The sequence below is a fragment of the Eriocheir sinensis genome, chromosome 34 (genome assembly GCF_024679095.1).
Source record: "Eriocheir sinensis breed Jianghai 21 chromosome 34, ASM2467909v1, whole genome shotgun sequence".
Classification (NCBI taxonomy): domain Eukaryota; kingdom Metazoa; phylum Arthropoda; class Malacostraca; order Decapoda; family Varunidae; genus Eriocheir; species Eriocheir sinensis.
In genome coordinates, this window is record NC_066542.1 from 6,812,163 (window position 1) to 6,819,492 (window position 7,330).

A 7,330-nucleotide genomic window follows, 5' to 3' on the forward strand; every position below is an offset into this window, starting at 1 on the left:
GGTGGTAGTGGTGGTGTTAATGGTCGTGGTGGTGACAGTGGTAGTGATGATGATCTTGGTGGTAGTGGTGGTGTTAATGGTCGTGGTGGTGACGGTGGTAGTGATGATGATCTTGGTGGTAGTGGTGGTGTTAATGGTCGTGGTGGTGACAGTGGTAGTGATGATGATCTTGGTGGTAGTGGTGGTGTTAATGGTCGTGGTGGTGACGGTGGTAGTGATGATGATCTTGGTGGTAGTGGTGGTGTTAATGGTCGTGGTGGTGACGGTGGTAGTGATGATGATCTTGGTGGTAGTGGTGGTGTTAATGGTCGTAGCGGTGGTGGTGGTGGCGTCACACAGAAGTCGTCACGCCGGCGGCTCATTCTCAGCCTGCGGGCGACCCAAGGAGGAGGAAACGGCGCCCCCCACCCCCACCCCCGAGATGAAGAAGCCAAGGCCGCGACCCATCCAGCCTCACAGTATCGATTAGTGGCGGCCTGGGCGGCGTATCTTCCCTTCGTGCTCGCGTGAAGGACTGACACGCTCGGCCCTTAACGCGGCTCTCAACTCGCCGCCCAGGGAACTAAATGCCTCGTTCGTTGAGTCCGCGGCTACCGAGACGCGGCTATACGACCTCCTTGCGTGGCCGAGGGTCTGCAGAGAGGATGAGAGAGTTGAGGTATAGGAGGCAGGAAGAAAAGGAAGAGGAGGAGGAGGACGAGGAGGAGAGAGTTGAGGGATAGGAGGCAGGAAGAAAAGGAAGAGGAGGAGGAGGAAAAGGAGGAGGAGGACGAGGATGAGAGAGTTGAGGAATTGGAGGCAGGAAGAAAAGGAAGAGGAGGAGGAGGAGGAGGAGGAGGAGGAGGAACAAGGAGTAATAGAGTGATGTTACGATGTGAGGAGGAGGAGGAAGGAGGAAGAGGAGGTTATGAGGAAGACACAAGAGGAGGGAGGCATGAGAGTGAGGAGAAAAGGGCATGAGGTAACGGAGGAGTGGAGGAGGAGGAGGAGGAGGAGGAGGAGGAGGAGGAGGAGGAGGAGGAGGAAGGAGGAAGAGGAGGTTATGAGGAAGACACAACAGGAGGGAAGCATGAGAGTGAGGAGGAAAGGGTGAGAGATAACGGAGGAGAGGAGGAGGAGGAGGAAGGAGGAAGAGGAGGTTATGAGGAAGACACAACAGGAGGGAAGCATGAGAGTGAGGAGGAATGGAGGAGAAGAGGAGAAGGAGGAGTTAGCTATGAGTGCTGGGGCTGCTCCTCCTCCTCCTCCTCCTCCTCCTCTTCTCACCATCTGCTTATAGTAAAGACAGTGGAGTGCGTGAAGCCTTCGTGAAGTGCTCGATATGCACCGCCGGCGATATCATCATGCAAACCTTCCCCTCTCAAAACACTCTCTGTATGCTAAGCGCTGCCCCAGGACACTGACTCTTAGGTTGGTATTATAAGACCATTTCGCTTCTAACATCAACTATTTCTAAAGGTCAAAGAGGGGGTCAGTCTGGTTTTAATAAGTGTTTCTTCAGGTTCATGGTACAAAAGAAGGGTCAAACTACCACCAGGGCCATAAAACTACTCCTGGAAATGCCCACAACTCCTACGAAAGCCATGTCAAATAAATGTTCTTGGGCGACGAAATGTTTTATAATACGACCCTCGGTAAGAGTCGTATTATTAGACATTTCGCTGCCCAAGAAAACATATTTGACAAGGCTTTCACAGGAGTTTGGGACATTTCCAGGAGTAGTTTTATGGCCCTGGTGGTAGTTTGACCCTTCCTCTGTGTCGGGAACCTAAAGAAACACTCATTAGAACCCGACTGACCCCCTCTTTGACCTTTAGAAATCGGTAATGTGAGAAGCCAAAGTGTCTTAAAATATATCGACCCGAATGTTTGCCTAAGACGTGGACGACTCTCTTCTGGCTCGCGTCCAATACACTGCCTGCTGCTGCATTTTCAGGATAACTATAAAGATATCTGTTCTCGTTTTTCTGCCGTTAGAGTCGTGTTAGGTAGTGTGTTTTGGGAGACGTGCTGTAATACTTGAAGATACAGACAGACAAAATAGAGTCAATAGCGTCTTCTTGAGTCGTTTATATATTTCAAGATAAAAAATACAGAGAAACACAGACACACTACAGCCAAAAGCGTGTTCTTGGGTCGTTTATATATTTCCAGATAAGAAATACAGACAGACACAGACACACTACAGGCAATAGCGTGTTCTTGAGTCGTTTATATATTTCCAGACAATAAATACAGACAAAACACAGACACACTACAGCCAAAAGCGTCTTCTAGAGTCGTTTATATATTTCCAGACAACAAATACAGACAAAACACAGACACACTACGGCCAAAAGCGTCTTCTTGAGTCGTTTATATATTTCCAGACAACAAATACAGACAGACACAGACACACTACAGCCAAAAGCGTCTTCTTGAGTCGTCTATATATTTCCAGACAACAAATACAGACAGACACAGGCACACTACAGCCAAAAGCGTGTTCTTGAGTCGTCTATATATTTACAGACAACAAATACAGACAGACACAGGCACACTACAGCCAAAAGCGTGTTCTTGAGTCGTCTATATATTTCCAGACAACAAATACAGACAGACACAGACACACTACGGCCAAAAGCGTGTTCTTGAGTCGTCTTTATATTTACAGACAACAAATACAGACAGACACAGACACACTACAGGCAATAGCGTCTTCTAGAGTCGTTTATATATTTCCAGACAATAAATACAGACAGACACAGACACACTACAGCCAAAAGCGTCTTCTTGAGTCGTCTTTATATTTACAGACAACAAATACAGACAGACACAGACACACTACAGGCAATAGCGTCTTCTAGAGTCGTTTATATATTTCCAGACAACAAATACAGACAGACACAGACACACTACAGCCAAAAGCGTGTTCTTGAGTTGTCTATATATTTCCAGACAACAAATACAGACAGACACAGACACACTACAGCCAAAAGCGTCTTCTTGAGTCGTCTATATATTTACAGACAAAAAATACACACTCAAACACACCAATAGCGTCTTCTTCGGCCATTCATATATTTCAGACATAACACACAGGAAGACGTGAAGGAGGAGGAGGAGGAGGAGGAGGAGGAGGAGGAGGAGGAGGAGGAGGAGGAGGAGGGGAAAGCACAATCATAAGAAGCAAAAGAACAGAGAAGGAAAAGGCGACCAAGAAGAAAGAGAGAGGAAAAAGACACGGGACAAACGAAAGCGTCTAGTGCCATCCATATATTTCCAGACAAAAAAACAACAACACAGAGAGACAGACACATTACGGCCAAAAAACATCTTGTATCATCCATATATTTCCAGAAACACACACACACACACACACACACACAAAAAAAAAAAAAAAAAAAAAAAAAAAAACAGACCACCCGCCCGAGTGATGTTCCAAGACCCCCACCGCTGACACGCTACGAGAAATGACGTCAATTGGACACGCGTTTGTGGACGTCAGCCAGCGGTGCTCTCGCGCGGGTGTCTCCGGAATGGATATTACCCCGAAGAACACCAGTTTCCTCGCCGTCATTCAGTAAAAACATCTGAAGAGTCGGTCCTTAACGTCCTGAAACTGACCCTAGAGCCGAGACAGCTTCGAGTCTTCTTTACCGTGACCAGCGATCTCGGAGTACAGAGTTTATTGCTGCCTCTCGCGAACTTAAATTTAAATATGAGTGGAATTATACAAGCTCTGAAGTAAATAAAGGCCATTCTTCTAAACTCTTTTTTATATAGGGGCAGTGATTAGTGGCCATATTTTCTCATTACCATTTTTTTGCCCTTAAGCTTCTTCCTTTACTGGGAAAAAAAAAAAAAAAAAAAAAAAAAAAAAAAACGAGCTTGAATAGAAAGTTTACCTCGATAATCACTTCAACCTTCGACTAATTGACTGTTAAACCCGAATAAAACACCTTTGCTCTCCGTACTTGATAACCTTTTGCTTCCGTCTTTGCTCTTGCGGCGTGGGAACCAAAATCTTTAAGGCGCAGTGCAAGAGGGATGATATAGCACACATCTTGAAAGCGTGATCATTTCCACAGCATTCAGGAAGAGAAAAAAGAGAGAGAGAGAGAGAGAGAGAGAGAGAGAGAGAGAGAGAGAGAGAGAGAGAGAGAGAGAGAGAGAGAGAGAGAGAGAGAGAGAGAGAGAGAGAGAGAGAGAGAGAGTTTGATCATTTCTACAACATTTAAGAGGCATGGCAATGAGTTATAATTTCTACAACACTCGGATATCCACCAAAATAAGGAGCACTGTAGAAAGAGGGACCTTATATTTTTGTTTTCCAGCGTTAATAACTCTCTTTACTTCTCTATAGCCGCCTTGGTGATGCTGGTTATTCACACACTTTCCATAGTCTTACGTCCCTGCAGCCTGTAATCACCCATGCCTGTTCCCACTACCACCAATGCTCTGTATAACTTCAAACACATCATTAGCTTCAAGACGTCCACTTCCGAGGCATGCTGGTTATTCACACACTTTCCAATGCCTTACGTCCCTGCAGCTTGTAATCACCCATGCCTGTTCCCACTACCACCAATGTTCTGTATAACTCAAAACACACCATTAGCTTCAAGACGTCCACTTCCGAGGCATGAAAAGCAAAATCTGAAAGGCGTATAGTGCAAGAGGATTGATATACGACGCGGTTTGGACGACAGGCGAAGAATGCGGGACTCACAGCTCGAGTCCCCACCAGCCGGCTCTGGAAGGAGAGTGTGTGGCTCGGCCTGAAGAGAAATGATGCGAGGAGGGAGGCGTGAGGAAGATAACTTATGGAATGACAGCTGGAGGTGGAGTGGTAGGAGGAGGAGGAGGAGGAGGAGGAGGAGGAAGCATAACTCTAAGGAGAAAAAGAAGAGAATGAAAAGACAATCAAGAAGAATGACGAAAAAGAAATTAGACAAAAAAAAGAAAGAAAGTAGAAGAAGAAAAAGAAGAAGAAGAAGAAGAAGGAGAAACAATGTGGAGAACAGAGCGAAAAGATTACCCTAAACAATGACTGCATCTAAACTTAACCTAACCTAACCTAACGTGACCGGTTCAAGAGTCGGCGCCAAAGACCAGTAGAGAGATTGGGAATGCGCGTCCTGGCGTGGCGGTGTATAAAAGGGGGGGCTCTGGAAGACGCCAACACAACACAACACACCTTACAACCTCCCCGGCAAACCCAACAGAGGGCGACGGAAAAAAATATGGTTCTGGGTTCAAAACAAATTTTCCTCTCTTTATCCGCTCATGATTAGCTTCCTTTTTCAACACCAAAGTCGCCTCCCACCAGCACCTCCACCCTCAGCACCACCTTCAGGGTACGTCAAACGGCTGTGGCCCTTGATGCTGGCTGCAGATTTTGTATTAACCCGCAGCAGATGGCGGCGGCAGAAAGCTGTGGCGATGGGCTCAAACACATATTTTCTTTACGTTCAACAGTTACAGCAAATGACAAAATAAATGTTCGGGGTTAGGGAAAATTACATGGCAAGCCGCATATAATAACGAGGAAATTTAACTCGTATTTAAAAGTATGTACATGGATACGGAATACCAGCTGGAGGTGGAGTGGTAGAAGGAGGAGGAGGAGGAGGAGGAGGAGGAGGAGGAGGTGGAGGAGTAGAGTACAGTACAGAGAGAGAGAGAACAGGAACACGGGCGCGGTAAACAAGAGGCAGGGTTACAGAGGGCAGGCCATCGCACTTGACATCAATCAATACACAAAAAAAGGGAGAAACTCAACACAATACGGGGCGGGCGCCAGATGGGAAACAAACTGTCGGAACAAAAAAAATATGAAGACAAAGAGTGAAGGGAGAAAATGGATGACGGCTGTGGAAATATATCACGGGAAACAGACCTAAAAAAAATAACAATAAAAAACAGTTAATATATGTATAGAGAAAAGGGGTCTCGAATGCCTTTAGCGAGAACATTCTAAACAGGGTGAGAAGATTTATAAAGACTCCACCCAAAATTGACCTCTCCTGACCTCACTTTTTGTTGTTGTTGTTGTTGTTGTTGTTCTGAGTAAGGTCTAGCATTTTCATTTTTGTGGTGATAGTTGTTATTTGTTTTTTTTGCCCTTAAGCTAAAAATGTATGTATGTTATGTAAAAAAACTTATACTAAAAAAAAAAAAAGCCATAACACGAAGCAATATGTAAAAAAGAAAATTAAGAATAAAAAGCAAAAAACTGGTTAAGAATATAAAGCATCAACTGGTCCACTAATAAGTTAAAGGATGCGTGTAACAAGAAATTGATATTATGTAGTCGATGAATTTACGATCGAACGCTTTTAGCCGGTTCGACAGATTTATGGACGAGGAGGAGAGTCGGTGCATAACTCATTCTCAAAGGCTGCCGTGTATACAGGTGGGCGGAGTGGCTGCCTGTACTCGCTCTCTTTTATCTTAACAACTTTTCTACCCGGGCTCATATATATTTCAGATGACGTCACGAACAAGTTGATGGGATTAACCCCGTGACTGCTGATTTCCTAGTCATACCTCACCAAGCTACAGGATTGGAACAAAAAAGTGTCTGCTACAATTCAATGAAGGAAAATGGAAAGAACTGCACATTGGGAGGGGATATCCAGCACACCAATACCACATGAGAAACGCTCCACTATCCACCACAGAGGCAGAGAAAGACATGGGACTATATGTTACCAGGCTACCAGTGAAGGCCGAATCCATGCCAATCGCAGCGGACGGGTTAATAAGCTCGATATTGATAACTTGAAAAAAAAGACACTGAGACACGTAGCTATGTATATGAATCGCAAAAATATATATAAGTAAAAAATATATATGGAGTGAGTGTGGCTGAGATTTGAAACCGGAGACCTTTCCTGACGTCACGCGGAGGCACTGGGTTCGAACCGCCTCCTCCTGGCTCATTACGCAAAGGCGGGCGATAGGAAGACACAGGTATGGGCCGATCAGTAGATGGTGTGTTGAAATTGGGAAGTTTACGGAACGTTTACACCAAAACTGGAAACTAAAAGCACCGAGCAGCGAGTAGCGGGCTTTTTTATTATTGTTTCTTTTTTTGTGTGCCCTTGAGCTGTCTCCTTTGTTGTAAAATAAAATACATACATGGAAACTGATGAAAACGTTTGGGAAAGGTTGATTTCTTGAAGTGGAATGATACAGGCTGTTGATGATCCTCTCCGTGGTTGACCATCATGCCAACACACTGGTGGGCTAACTCTGTGCAGCACGCCACCACATAATTGGGGTCCATGTGTGGCCATGTTCCCGGCGAGCCTCAGCACAGTGACTGGCGGGTGCCCACTGCCGT